Here is a 15,380-nt window from a genome sequence, read left to right on the forward strand (position 1 = left end):
GCCTGTATCCTCTGTCTCTCATGGCTTTGGAGACCTTCTCGTAGGTCTTTGCATTCCGTTTTTTGGAGCGCAGCTCCGAGAGCACAGACTCCTCGCCCCACACACCGATCAGATCCAAGACTTCCCGGTCAGTCTATGCTGGGTCCCTCTTTCTATTCAGAGATTACATGAACTCCTCTGCTGGAGAGCTCTGCATTGCTGCCGGTGCTGCTGAGCTCACCCCGATGTCCAACCACGAAATGAGATTCAAACTGTCCAGACAGGAAAAGGAATTCAAATTTTCCCGGGGCTTTTCCTGTGTGGCTGGTCAGAACATCCAAGCTCGGACTGCTGTCCAGAGCGTCAACAGAGTGGTGCACTGTGGGATAGCTCCCGGAGCTACTAAGTTCGATTTGCATCCACACCTAGCCTAATTCGACATAACCATGTCGAAATTAGTGCTACTCCCCTCGTCGGGGAGGAGTACAGAATTCGAACTAAAGAGCCCTCTATGTCGAATTAAATGGCTTCCTGGTGTGGACGGGTGCACGGTTAATTTGAATTAACGCTGCTAAATTCGAATTAAAGTCCTAGTGTAGACCAGGCCTGAGAGTGCTGGTGGACAAGAAGTCAGAACTGAGTTTCAGGCAGCAAGAAGCAATGTGATTTGTGGCAGCATGTGCAAGTGGACCTTTTGCGCAACTCAAATATGGAAACACCCCAGTGTGATAGTTCCCAGGGTACCCAAGACTGTAATTCACCTTGTTTTCCCTCTGCCTCAAGTGAGGAGGTGGCTTGCTTGTGTTTAATTGGCTGTCAGCTCCCTGACGTCAACAGCCTGTTATCCACCCAAGCTATGGCAGCCCTTACTGTTAACTTGCAAGGCAAACTAGGCACACCCTTGGAAGTATTCCCCTGTAGTGTCCAGCCCTTTGTTCACTAAACACAGATAGAAATACCTGGTCTGCTGTCTCTAAGGGAACAGTGTACACAGCAGCTTGTACGATTCAGTTCAGGATCAGCACCTAGCTTCATAATCACTGCACTGATATATATTTACAATGAAATTATGGACACATTTGTTTCAAGAGATGGTGAGTAAGGATAATGGAAGCAAAAGATTACATCTAAAAATCCTAGAGACTTTCTAGAGACTAATCTTACAGGCTAACCTTCTGTCTAAAGAAGTTTATCTCACCCCAAATGTCCTCAGCAGCATTTCAGCCAAGGCTGTTTGAGATCCCCTTTTCATGACCATAAATGCACTGCCTATTTACTTCCTAGGGGCAGGATGCCGGGGTGTCTTCTCTGTTTCCCAAATACAGTCCAGCAAACCTTTGATGTGTATCTCCAGATAAGGTTCTCTTCCCACTCTGTGTGTTCTTCCCTGTTGACTTTATAGGGAAAGTGCCTCCATTGTCTTAGCTTACAATTCTTAATTTACATGCCAACAGACAGACAGGTGAACAAACATCTTTTGTCTGACAGGAAACATGTTTCTTCACCTCTGCTGTGATGTAGAATCTGAGAACATGGTTTCAGTATATATATACATAACTCCTTGCATAGTATCTGTACGTACATTTCACAAGAACAACCACCAGTGTGACCCTATCCTGATTCTGGTGTGGACAGGACATTCTGTTTCACTAAAGAAACAGACACTCTTTAGTGAAACAGAATGTCCTGTCCACACCAGAATCAGGATATTCTTATAACCCCCTTGACAGTTAGCATTGAGGGGCTCACAGGTCGCACTCAGTAACAGAAGATATTGACAAACAAGGAAATTCAGGGAAGAGAAACAAAAATAAGACCTGGAGAGACTGCCTTATAAGGAAAGATTGAACCAACTATACACATTGGGCCAGATTCTCAGCTGGCATAAACTGGAGTAGCTCTATTGAATTCAATGGAGCTACACTGATTTCCACCAATGGAGGATCAAACCCAGGATTCATCTTCTAGGAAGAGTACTATTCAACACTTCCTTTTCTTGTGGTCTGGAAATACCACCAGAACAGCCTCTCCAGCAGTATTTTGATATTTCCACTTCTAGTCTCGACCAGAACCAGGAAATGCAGAAACATGCAACAAGAGAAAAATAAGTTGTCTCAAGGTTTGGAAAGGTGCGGACAAGTTTGATCCCAGGAAAAGGCACGGTTCACAATCCATTTTTACTTTAGCTGAAGGCAGCTACTCATCTGTAATTGTGATAGTTATGAAAATGGACAATCAGGAGCTATTTAATATAACTGGTCATACTATATTTCCCAAGTCCTGTAATTAATACTCTGTCAAAAAATGGGCCATTGTTGCATTTGTAGAAGCACAATACCTTCCCGAGCCAGGTTACTGCTTAATGACTGGCACTGATTTATTGAATCTGAGAAGCTGACATCTGTCAAGATTTGTTTGCAATTAAAATAACTCTTACCCAAATCATCCGAAAAGATTCCTATTAGGAATACATGTCTGCCCCTAAGGAATCAACATAAAAAAAAAATAATGGGCATTGCCAGCCAATTCTGGGTTTTCATGGGGTTAGTGGTTAAGTTATTGCTTCAGTATTAGTAATAGGTAACTTTCAGTTTTCAGGGGCAAGAAGAAGCAAAAGCATTTCATGATCAGCCTCATATTTTGAATCACTTGAGGAAATGCCACAGTTTCTCCCTTTTTTACAACTCTGCTAATCCTGATATCCACTTAACCTCTTGCCTGTTTTCTCTCTATCCCATGCACAATACTGTACAGTGAAACCAAAAGGATGGGTATACCTTGTTCACCTTACTGGGCTCCATCTATGTTACTTGATATTTACCTTTTTCCTCCCACCCTGGCACAGTAAATGCTCTTAAGTCTCAACGGCGTATTGTCCTCACTGTACTAACCAAACTATTCCAGAAACTCCTTTCTTCCTGACATATTTGGCAAAGAGTTATTGATAAAGTTTTGCAGAGACAAAAAAAAGGTCACAAATACAGCAACTCTATTCAGATACGGTATATTTCACTCACGTGGAAAGATCGAGCACGAGGCCTAAAGTCTCCCTTATGACTCAATCTGAAGGCTTCTATACAACTTAAGTGGTGTACAGGAATAAATTTCACCCATACTGTATTGGACACAAAAAGATAGGTCCGTCTGAAAGTGCCCGTTTTTCTTTAACTGGCTATAAGTTTGGTGCTGGAGGAAGTAAAGGGCTAAAAGAATTGTGTTGAGTTATGCACAGTGCAGACAAATTCTATGGAAGCTTTATCAGCCAGTTCTTTTGTACACCTCAGTGCTTGGATATATAATTTACATATGGTAGCTAGTCACAGGACTGTCCTGAGCAGATAGTATTAGTTGTGAAATGGTTTGGGGATGTCAGATGTCCAGTACAGGGAAAAGAAAGTCTGTGGAAATAACAATAGGTTGGCAGCAAGTTCAAATTTTAGTAGTTTTTTCAGGCAAATTAATATTGTTTGTACACTGTATGAAAAATTCTCAAGATAGGCACTCCATTATATTTCTGAAAATGTCTAACAGTCACCACAACAAGATCCCCTGTTGTCAGAGCTTCCTGTTTCAGGTGTCCTCACCCTAGTGCCCCCTGTAGGCCATTTGCCTTTGTGACAGCCCAGTCCTCCAGCTGAGAAGCACAGACTTTAGATCCCTTCCAGGTAACAAAAGGGGTAACTTGTCGCCAAAGTTCCAAACAATCAGCCAATCTCCTGGGCTCCTTTCCCAGTCCTCTTTCTGGAGCTACTCTGGAGTCTTCTCCCCAGCTCTGGTATTGAGCACTGACCCCCTCAGACTGGGTCTTCTTGAGGTGTTTGGTCCTCTGATGATGATGATGCCAGATCCTTCACAGGAGCTGCTCATCTCCCTGTGGTCTCTTCCTTAGAAGGAATTATCTCAGCCTTTAATGACACCCAGGTATCTTCTGAGTTATGACCTGTTCCCTCTTAGTCTCACCCCCTTTGGTTGGGAAACAACTAATTAATTATGGCACAGGTGTAATAGTAAATGTGACTGACTGGCCTTAATCCCTTTCTAGCCCATGATGTGGTTTCACCCCGTCCACTAAAGAAATGGAAAAAAACTCACACACTTACTTGAACTTGCAACCTAAGTTCTAGTGGGTGCTACAGCCATGTAACAGGGATGAGAATTTAGGCCTAAATCAGGAATAAGAATTAGTGCAGCAAAGCAGCATTCAGCATACCTAATGAAAAGGAATATTTATATATACTCAAATCACAAGTTACATTGAACTCCAAATCACATAGCGTTTCCCACATGACATGTAAGAGAAAAATATGATCTTTTAAAAACAATTTTAAGCAAAATACTTCTTCGATAGTTTTTCAAATGAAATCAAACTTAAGCAACTGCAAAAAAGTTAACTCCTTGCTTTGACTCCTTGTAAATGAGTCAGCTCCTCCCTGGCACCCCCCATGGCCCCTCACCTCCACTTCCCTCTTGGATCCTAGTAACTTCAGTACAAGCCTATCCTCAAGTCCATCAACATAATTTATTGATAAAACACAGTGCAAACATCCATAACCACAAGTCTCACAACACAATCCATATTCCCCACATACCCTTGTTCATGTAGTCTTTTCAAGTCTATCAATCTAGTACATACCAGACACTGATGTCTTTCGCCACACCCAGACTCTTCTTCAGTCCTCCTCTATCTCTCTGCCAGAACAGCCACCTTAGCCCTTCCTTCTGGGGTGCAACCCCACTCTTCTCAGCAGGAACTCCCACAGCATTCTATGGTTCCTCTGGAGTCCAGTTTTCTATCAAGGAAACATCAGAATGTAGCTGACCTCCCACACCTCCTTCCTTCAGTCCATCCTGGTCCTTGGCTCTGACTTTCTAACTTCGAACCAGCAAGCATCTCCCTCTGCTTCTGCTATCACTTTCAGCCCCTTGTCAGGGATACCAGCCAGTAAACCTTTCACTGCTCTCCTGCCTTCAACCCCCTCCCAGCAACCACCTTCTCTAGCAGCTCTTGTCTCCTGAGTGAGTCTGGTCTGACCCTCCTATTGCTCCCCAGGTGCTGCCTTACCCTCTTACTTGGCCCACATGGGAGCACCTAGACTGGAACAGTAGCACTAAGCCCAGTTTAATTTAATGGGCCAGCTACCCTGTTACATTCCTCAATGGCAAATGGCATATCTCCAGAATTAAAATGCTTTCTGAAGCTTTTATTTATTCATTCACTGGAGACTTTATACATTTCTTACAGTCAAACAGTGCACAGTTTTGAAAAAAGAATTTTCAGACACAAACCACAACTCCTACAGTTAAAATATAGGTGTTCCAATAATTAAATTATCTACTGAATGATTTATATGAATTTTTCACTTGTAAATTCTGCATTTAATGCTAGAATTCACAACAAAAGCTTGTTAGCTTCTTGGATATAAAAAAAAGTTGGATAGTATTCACATAAAGGCATGGAATCTAAGTGAGCAAATAAACTTTTATAGCTTTGTGGAATCACATAAATATATCTCATGTGATCTACCAACCAACAATTAATAGCGGGTGCATAATTTATTGAGCGAAAACTTGCCACCTGTGGCAAATGCAGTTTGCGATCCAACATGGGTGTAACTATCAGTTTATAATTATTTGAATGTGAAAGCTAACATTTTGCCAATTTGGGAAGTTAAGGGATGAAATGCCACTAATTCTGACATTTTTGCAGTTTGCCCTGAGGAAAAGGGTAGATGGTTCTGACCCATTTGGCAAATTCATTCCCATTTTGCAACATTTACAAGGTATAAAGGCAATGATGACAATTTCTCCCACTATCTTCCTCACTCCGTGCACTATCCTCATCATCTCCACTTTTACATGCAACCAAAGGCAGTTCTCCTTGTGGAAAAAGAAAACCACTTTTGCTTTTTGCAATCAATAATTTATAAAATATTAAACACAATTAGTCTCTTCTTTAACAAAGAAAAACAACAAAAATATGACCTTCTTCCTCAGTTTCACCAGCACTGAGATTTCGTTTTTTCTAAAAAGATCACCAGGCAACCACATAGTTATTTCTCTACTAATTTATTGACTATTTAGACAAAACCACATTCTTTAAATTCCACACAAGTACATGAGCATTAGTATAGCTAAAGCCATATACACAGCCAAAGGCTGTCTCTAAGCAGTTACTGTGCATAGCAGTCAGCATAATAGCCTTGCTATTATTAACTTTTTGTCTAACATGGAATGCAGTATAAAATTTGTATCAGACACTCCCTGTACCTGGGAACCCTGTCCTGCTCTGGGAAGTTTGCAGTGAACTAGAATGATATCCATAAGGGTGTGGGAACTACATAGTTACCATAGTCTAAATGCTTGCTGCCAGGTTAAAGATGTTGAATGCCTGAAACAGAAAATCTAGTAGATGTTCATTTGTGTATGTGGGTGGTGTGGATGAATGGCTTTTGTTTGTTGTTTTCATTGGCCAACAGGCTCTTTATTTTCTTTGGAGTGTTCTAGAAAAATTCTGAAATATGCAAGTCTTACTGTGTGGCAGGACATTTGTTAGGTAAAAGGGCTTCTACAAAGCCTGTATAGCTTTAAGATGATTTTTGAGCTTAGAGAGGATTACTAGGTTCTTGGTGAGGAAGAGTAAATAAATTAGAGACTAATTATAAAATTAATGTTAGATCATAAAATGCTTAGAGGATTGGCACAGAATATATTATTAAATGTATCTTATATAAAAATATGGCCAGTGAGATGGAAAGCTGCAAGTGACCTTGTAGTTTATCACTGTCTGGAATAAAGGTATAGCCATGAGATGGGGAGTCTTCTACCAGGAAGTGTCATGTGAACTTTGACCTTACGCCATCACTACTTGGGAAAATGTCATTTGGTGACCAGATGACCATTTTGTTTGGCACTTTTTGTTTTGATTGGTTAAAATAAAGACTGTGGTACAGTCTCTTATGGGAATTTTTATATTAAAAAGGTAGTGATGAGTCACCCGCTCTATTTATAGCAAATAGGAGTTCACTGGGGACTCTGAATGGGTAATATCTTCCTAAAGGGAGAGCTCAATTAAGCAACTAAAGAGGTATATCCTCTAAGAGAATTTAGGCACAGCTGGAGGTAGATAGCATGGGTCAGGTAGTAAACTCCAGCCCATAAATTGCAATGGTGATCGAATCTGGATTTTAGCACAGAACTCTTTCAATTAGTTGGGAGCAATTTATTTTTATATTGTAAAAATTAAAAAGGGAGAACATTTGTACATAATATTTTCCTAGGTCTTCGCTGCTAGGTCTTGAATCTGCTCAGCATCCTTGTCTCAGAGCACAATTTTTCCTACAGGTTTTGGGCCTGATCCTGCGATCCTTACAGAGCCAAAACTCTCATTGAAATCACCCTTTGCCTCTTAGGGAAATCCTGCCTCTTCTTCTATTGGCCCAGAAGACCCAATAGACAGTGAAGGTTATATAGCTCTGCTGCACAGGATGCTGCAGAATGTGGACGCTGTGATGTACAAGGACTCCAACCACACTATTGTGGGGGAGGTTTGGGGCTGTTGGATAAAGGGCTGTGAGGCCCTTTAGATCCAACACAAAGATTCAGTGGCCACCCCAAAAAACTGCATCAAGGGAACCCTGATACAGAAACTACACTGCTGTGGGGAGAAAGAGTACAGGAAACATCCTTTGCACCATTGCTTAGTGCTTCCTTTTTACAAATGGGAAACACAGAGCTTATGTGACTTGCTCATGTTCCCATGGGAAGACTGTGTCAGAGCCAGGAATTCAACCCAAGTCTCCTGAGAACCTGTCCAGTGCTTTAACCACAAGACCATCCTTCCTCTCTGTTAACCTTATTCTCCAGTACTCCGTTCCTACATTTGGGACAGAGCTACAGGGATGTGTTCACAAGTGTTTTCACCACCTTTGTCCCCCGTATTCCACAACTAAACTGTGGCCTGCCCAGCCCCCACTGTAAGATAGAGCAGGGCTAGGCTCCCTGTGGGCCCAGGAAAGCAAAGAATAACTGTGGTGCAGTGCACACCCCCTACATCCCCAACACACTCTCTACACTGGGGGTTGGAGCAGGGCGCTAACACCAGTTCTACCCCGGCACCCACCTTGCAGAGGGGATATTCCCAGAAAGCTCTTTCCACCCACTGTAAAGCCCCAGAGAGCTTAGTGTGAGAATCAGGCCCTATATGTTTTGTTCCCTTCATCTTTGTGAATTCCAAGCCCCATTTCCCCTGATCTGGCAACACTCAATCTAGCTACTGTCAGACTCCATCCCTAAATGAACCACTAAAATATTTGCTTTTCTCATTTGTTTCCATAGCTGGCTATGTTTCATCTGTTCCCAAATCTACAACCTTTCTCCAGCAACCAGCAATTATTATACAGGCAAACATGGCATTACAAAGTGGTTGCCCTCTACCTCATTAGCACTGACAGCCTCTCTTCCCTGTCGTTCTGGCCTCTAGACCCTTCTCTCCCAACTGCATCACATCCATCGGCCAACAGCACGGACACAGTTTCAACACCAATTGTCAGAGCTGTCAGCAAAGCAGTAGCAGATTAGATTAGTTATATTTCATGGCTGTAGTGAGAACAAATGAAAATAGAGGATTATATGTAATTTTATTTCTTTTAATATAATTCTTCAAAAAAACAACTGTTTTCATAGTGGATGTGTGAGGTGGATCTAAGTTTCTAAAGGGGCTGCCTTAGGGCTGGGAGCACATATCTGAAACCTGCATGTTAGTGGAAAGTCAGATTTCAACCAGGCTTTGAAATAGATGCAATATTCTGCTACCAAACTGGAATAGTTTTACCAGACCTACCACCATGAGACCCCCAAACTTAGAATTAAATGTATTACCTCTTATTTCCTATTTAATTTGTTTTATGGTATCTGAACTGACTCAGACTGTGTTATATATGGAAATACTGACTGCTACTCTTTCCAAACAGGGCATGTAAAAATTCTAGAAGAAGCTAGTCCTGAAGTGCAAGGAGAGAATTAGCAATTGAGTTACAGTTTTAACAAGGAATAGAGACTTTGGTTCAGGGAGAACAGGCCTACAGAATCTGGTCTTACTTTACCAAAAAATAGTCTGGGCATCAAAAGGGACAAAGAAAGACCAATTAATCCTTGATGGTTACCCATCAAGGTGGCATATTGCCGGATGTTACTGCTTTCTGCGTACATATTGGTTTGTAATAAGAATCAGTATCATTATCATATAGCATAACTTCCTTGTGTACAATCACTAAGGCTAAGATTTTGTCATGGTTATTTTTAGTAAAAGTCACTGACAGGTCACGGGTAATAAACAAAAATTCACAGAAGCCGTGACCTGCCTGTGACTTTTACTAAAAATGACCATGACACCAACAGCCTATTATCCACCTAAGCACTCTCTCCTGGGCTATGGCAGCCATTACTGTTAACTTCCAAGGCAAAGTAGGTGCACCCTTGGAAGTATTTCCCTGTAGTGTCCAGCCCTTTATTCACTAAACACAGATAGAAATACCAGGTCTGCTGTCTTTAAGGGAGCAGTGTACACAGCAGCTTCAGGATCAGCACCTAGCTTCATAATCACTGCACTGATATATATTTACAGTGAAATTATGGACACATTTGTTTCAAGAGATGGTGAGTAAGGATAATGGAAGCAAAAGATTACATCTAAAAATCCTAGAGACTTTCTAGAGACTAATCTTCCAGGCTAACCTTCTGTCTAAAGAAGTTTATCTCACCCCAAGGCTGTTTGAGATCCCCTTTTCATGACCATAAATGCACTGCCTATTTACTTCCTAGGGGCAGGATGCTGGGGTTTTGCGGCTCCAGGGTTTCTCCAACCACCGTGGTGGCTGGGAGCTGTCAGGCTGGTTCACCCTGGAAGCTGCAGAGTGACCATATTTCCCAAAGAGAAAATGGGACACCCCCAGCTGCTCACCTGAGGCAACCTGCTCCCCACGTGAGGCTGTCACCCGTTGCTGGAACCCTGAGGAGGGCTCCCTCAGGAGTCTGTCACCTGTTGCTGGAACCTTGCAGGGAGCATCCTGTCACTGGAACCCTGCCAGGTCCCTGCTGGCTGCCAGCTCCAGGGTCTCACAGCCCCTGGGGCTGAAGCAGAGAATGTCACAGAGGTCTCTGGAAGTCAGGGATTCCGTGACTTCCATGACCTATGTGACATAAAGTAGCCTTAATCGTGACCATACCATACATTATCAGTTTTGGAAATTTTAATATAAAGTTTTGCAAGAGCTGCAGGACACAAGACTTATACCACTTCGCAGGGATGAGTTTGGGGAGCCAAGATATGAATTTAGACCAAAAGGCAACTTTGATGTGACTAACTTTAGCAAAACTCTGCCTTCACATACCATTCATTAGATATAATTGAAACAGAAACCTTAGCTCGAAAAAAAGGTGAGAATGAAAGAAAGATTTTGGGGGTTATATTCACCCCTCATTGCACATACAATACCCATTAATTTTAATGGAAGCTCTGTGCTGTAAGTATCAAGGGAAGAACATACCCCTTTGTATTATTGTTATGGGTCTCTGGCCATATTCAGTGACATTGTAAAGAAATGCTGAGTGCCACTGAAATAAACCAGATAGAGAGGAGGGAAGAATGATGTTCTGCCTGACTTCAGCAAAGTGAGAGGCTTGTATGAGTCAATATGGAAATTATAAGAGGTTAGGTTGGTTGTTAAGGAAAATTGTGAGGAATCCTCGGAGGGGGGATTGATTATAATGTGTTGAGGAGGGGACTGTGGGAAGTTATTGTGTACAGCCCTAACAATTTCTCCTGGGGATTCTTATTCAGGCATCTCGTTTCACCCATTTGATGTCTTTCTTAAGGTTGCTGGAAATATTGAGAAATGCTGATGGGAGTTGGGAATGTGGAAATCTGGAGGTAGGGAATGGTCGGGTAGGCTTTAGACTCCTCATTCCATGTTAGAATGGAAGAGGTGAGAGAAGCTAGGAATAATTTTCTATTGGGTGTAATACTGAATATCAATCTCACTGGTCCTATCATAAGGTGAACACCAAATTCTCAGTTTAATGCAGGATCAAGGCTAAGAAAGCTACTACCATCAGGATAGCTGTTCAGAGTTAACATCTCAACTATTCAAAAAAGGGGCATGTGACCTTATTACCTGTAAGTGCTCAGGACCTCAGTTTTACATCTCATCTGAAAGACAGCCTCAATAGTGCTGTGCCGCCTATCACCATGCTTAAGTTTTGGTGCAGTATCGACTCAGAGGGAAGAGTGGCACCTGACTACAGAGTAATCAGCCTCATTTCCTATAGCATGTAAGTGTTCCTTGAAAGTTCCCTATCTACCATGACATTACCCAATCCCAGTGAGTTTATAAAGTGTAATGGAATCATAGCACAAAATAATACAACAAAATAGATAACAAAGTACTTATACATTTTGGTCCAAACTGATCCTTGGTGTAATTCTACTGAAGATAATGCAGTTAAACCTGGGATGAATCTGGCACTTAAAATACAGGTCTACTCTGAAAATAGACTATGTAAAAACAGCACCTGCTCAGGGATCATGCAAACTGCCACGCTTGCCCTGCAGACACACTCATTTTGGGCTCCCAAGTTGTAGCTGCTTCCCCTCCCCACTCCACCCCCATCACCCACAGTGCAGGAAATCAAAAGAGAGCCCTAACCCTGGAGGACCATCAGATGTGGAGAAAGACCCACCCATGCGGTAATGCTGCCCTTATGAGAAATAAGGAACCTGTGAGGAAGCCTATTCCTTGAAGCACTAACAACTACATGGCTGGGGACAGTTTCCTAAGAAGTCTCCCTCAGGGGCACTATCAGCCGTGGGGTAGAGTAGGGCCCAGAACTCTCCCTGGGGGCACCAACAGCCATGAAGGATTTCCCCCGCCTCCCGGGCAACTCCAGCAGCCAGATGGGGAAGATCTCAAGAAAGCTTGCCATGGGGGCACTATAGTGCATTCCCCGCCCCCTCAAAAATCTTCTTGTATCTCACCCAGGAGCATTCAAAGCCTTGACTCTTTTGTGCTTCTGCAGCCCCTGCTAACACTTGATGAGGCTTCCAGCACGATGCTCAGCAGTTCATTGCTCCATCTACTGCCTGGGGTGAGCCGTTGGCTCTGAGCACACTCTGAACAGCTAGTCTGTCTCCTTCCCTTGGGGGTGCCCTCCGAAGAAAGGGGCCTGGTCAGGCAGAGGTTGCAGAGCCTGCTAGAATTAGCAGCGTCTCTTCTCTGCATTTCTGTCCTATGTGAATTTGGAGTCAAATCAGCTGATTTTAAGAACAAAAATAAGGTCTTGATGCTCTTTACTCCTGTGAGTGGTACACAGCCAGCACAGCCCTGGGATAATGAACTAAATTCCCTTCTTCTGCATCAAGTGAACAAAGGTCCAGGTGGTTTCACCTCCACAAACTGCCAGGCAGGGGTAGCACAGGTGTTACTGCAGCCATAATTTACAGCTGCAGGACTTTAATTACTGATGTTGATGCTTAAGAAGGAAAGATTCCAGCCTGCCTCTTATACCTCAAGCTGAATATGCAGAACAAAAGTCTCTTTACATTTGATATGGAAATCATACAGAGAAATGAAGTTGGGACCACATAATGCTATTATGACTGGGTCCCAGATCCTCAAAAGGTATTTAGGGTATTCAGTGAGAGTTAGGGGCCTAACACCTTTGAGGCTCTGGGTCTGAGTCACTTTTCAGACTAGAATTGCACATGGGGGCAAACCCAGCTAACTTCTCCATGGCTGAAGAAGATCCAGGGTGTGTGTTAGGGATGGATAAGGGTAGTCGTTAAATGTTGACACATCCTCAATTCATAGAGAAGGTGTCACATGAACTCTCCACTAAGCAGCATACAGGAGACAGGGCATGAGCAGGTTAGGGAAAGTGCAAGGCCAGAGTACCCATGGGGAAGGGAAGTCTACATAAGTGTCCACAAAGACTGCTTCAGGCATTGGGCCTCTTGCAGAGCAGTTCCACAGCTGCTGTGCAACCTGGATATAGCAGAGGGAATAAGATTCCTCTGCACTCACACACCCCACACATCTGCCAAGTGTTCAACTAGGCTACTCTGGACATGTGTTGAATTTGTCCTTTTAAGCTTCTACTCAAAAAGAAAACTACCTGATACATAGAAATGCTGGGATAACTTGTAGCTAAAAGAAAGAAACCATGTCAAATTATTGATCCTATATAAATACAAGCTGGACCAGCTAACAAGCACTAATACTGCATACCACAAGGATCTTGTATGAACTATATGAAGATATGTTTCATTAGATTATCTATGTAAAAGCATCCATTCCCTTTTTCCTCCATTCCTTTAGGATCATAAAAACCTAAAGGAGAATAAAAAAAGTTAATTATTAAAAAATCCTTGTCCTTTTATATCAGCAAAAATTTGCTTTTCTGATTCAGAGAGTAAAAATTAAGATTTACAGAGTAACATCTGGTTAATTAAATGTCTATTTCTTACAGTGTGTTAAAGGGATCATAATGCAGAAAGTCAACGAGAGAGTAATTAAAGTGCACCTCAGAGCAGAACTAACCTTAAAGTTGAATGTAATTAGAAACAGAATGGAAACAATATGTTTAGAGAACTACCTCTTTTATTAGGCTGCCATCGACAGAAACCTGTTTAGGCATTTGAAACCTCATTTTTTAAATCTACCTTTTTACTTTTACCCATCTGTGCAATTTAACACCTTGGCAGGGATGGCAATTCAGGAGTAAACAGCACTGCATCCTGTCTTTCAGACATATGCCATGCAGAAGGTCTGGAGTTACTTTAGGACTGCAGAATCTGTTTCCAGGACCTCAGAGTGTTTGTTTTGGTAGTTGCAGGATAATTAGAGTTAACATTAGTCTTGCTGTTCTTGACAAATACCCGTTAAAGAGAATCTAAAAATAAATTGTCATTAAAATACGGTACTGGATTCATCCCTTAGGTTCTATTGGCTTGTGCAACCCACATTATGGGCTCTCAGCAGCAAAAATCCTGCCTGGATGAAGGTGCAGTTATGTAAGCCACTGTGGGGCCTGGAGTTGGGCCAAGTCAGGCTGGCTAAGAGATGTACAGCTCCTAGAGAGCAACTATGTAATCCTGCCTGGGATTTAAAGGTGACCTCCCCAGGCAAAATGCCTGGTTCAGGGTTTTTTGCAGAACTGATCCTGGCATCCCTCAGGATGGAATTTCCCTTGTGGCATCGCTAAGTCACTGATGCAAAATGCACACTTTCTGCACCCACTAGAGTGCATCTGGCCCACTATCTGTAGAGTAACACTGATTAGGAGGAGAGGGAGGTTGTGTCCTGGCATACCCTTATTCTATCACAGCACGAAGTCTCTGAACTAATTTAAACCCTGTTCAAACGTCAGTCTCACACAGTTTTGTAATATGCAAAATATGATTAGCAATTAAATAGTGTTTTAAAGCTTTGCACAGAGATACCACTCCCCACAAGAGAAACCCTCCAAGAGGCAGTGATGCCTCATGAACCAATTTGAAAACTGTTCTAATCACAACATTTCCCTTATGATTTTCTTTTCCTTTGTTCTTATTGGATGGAGACATCTGCATTCAGACACATTTGTTTCATAAGATTCCATCTGATCTTTCCACTTAATGTCATAATTCTCCATTTGGGTCATTTAACTGGTTCTGATAGGAATGATTGCGATGTCAAGCATAGAGGTTATAGTAATGAAGAGCAGGAGCAAACACACAAATCCTATTGTCATTCAAAATGTCCTCAGTAATAAAGAATGTGACTGTTCAAATATCTATGACCCAAGATGTCTCAGGATATATCTTTACCTTTTAGGCACCAGATACAGTAGTCTGAATAAAGGACAATGAGCATTCATGTTCCAGGGCCCAGAACTGCTGGCAAGACCTCATGCACGGACAACAGACTATGGCCTGATCTACACTGCAAACTTAGGTCGATGGAAGCCACCTTACATCAACTTAATAAAGTATCTACACTACCAGATCCTTTCCACCGATTTAACTGATCCACTTCCATGAGAGGGGTATCACTTAATTCGATGTTGATAGGTCGACAGAGAAGCAGTGTACATGCAGCATTAAGTCAACTGAATAGGCCTCCATGAGGTGGACCACAATACTCCACTGTGACCACTCTGGTGACAGTTTTCAAATCTGCTGCACAGCAGCCAGGGACACAGGAAACAGCCCCTCCCTGTTAAGCCTCAGGAACTTTTGAATTCCCATTTCCTGTTTGATCTGTGTGGAGAGCTTGCCAGCCCAGCTGATCATGGCAGTTGACTTCTATCCAGCTGGAAAACCAGAAATAAACAAACCTCCCAACTCCAAGGGGGGCAGTGATAAGGAT

The 15,380-nt window shown here is 42.5% G+C and overlaps 1 long non-coding RNA gene across 2 annotated transcripts; it reads right to left on the reverse strand.

The window, feature by feature from the left end:
• Positions 1-3,031: 3,031 nt before the first annotated feature.
• Positions 3,032-12,239, reverse strand: LOC123367261. 2 transcript variants are annotated; one of them, XR_006578380.1, is made up of 5 exons: positions 12,011-12,239; positions 8,413-8,530; positions 4,613-4,769; positions 4,080-4,189; positions 3,032-3,863 (listed from the first exon to the last, which is right to left on the reverse strand). It is a non-coding gene; the product is annotated as an uncharacterized LOC123367261 (long non-coding RNA). The 2 variants fall into 2 exon arrangements; XR_006578379.1 differs by having other exon boundaries at positions 3,032-3,942.
• Between the last annotated feature and the right edge of the window lie 3,141 nt (positions 12,240-15,380).

This window comes from Mauremys mutica, chromosome 3, assembly GCF_020497125.1.
Source record: "Mauremys mutica isolate MM-2020 ecotype Southern chromosome 3, ASM2049712v1, whole genome shotgun sequence".
Classification (NCBI taxonomy): domain Eukaryota; kingdom Metazoa; phylum Chordata; order Testudines; family Geoemydidae; genus Mauremys; species Mauremys mutica.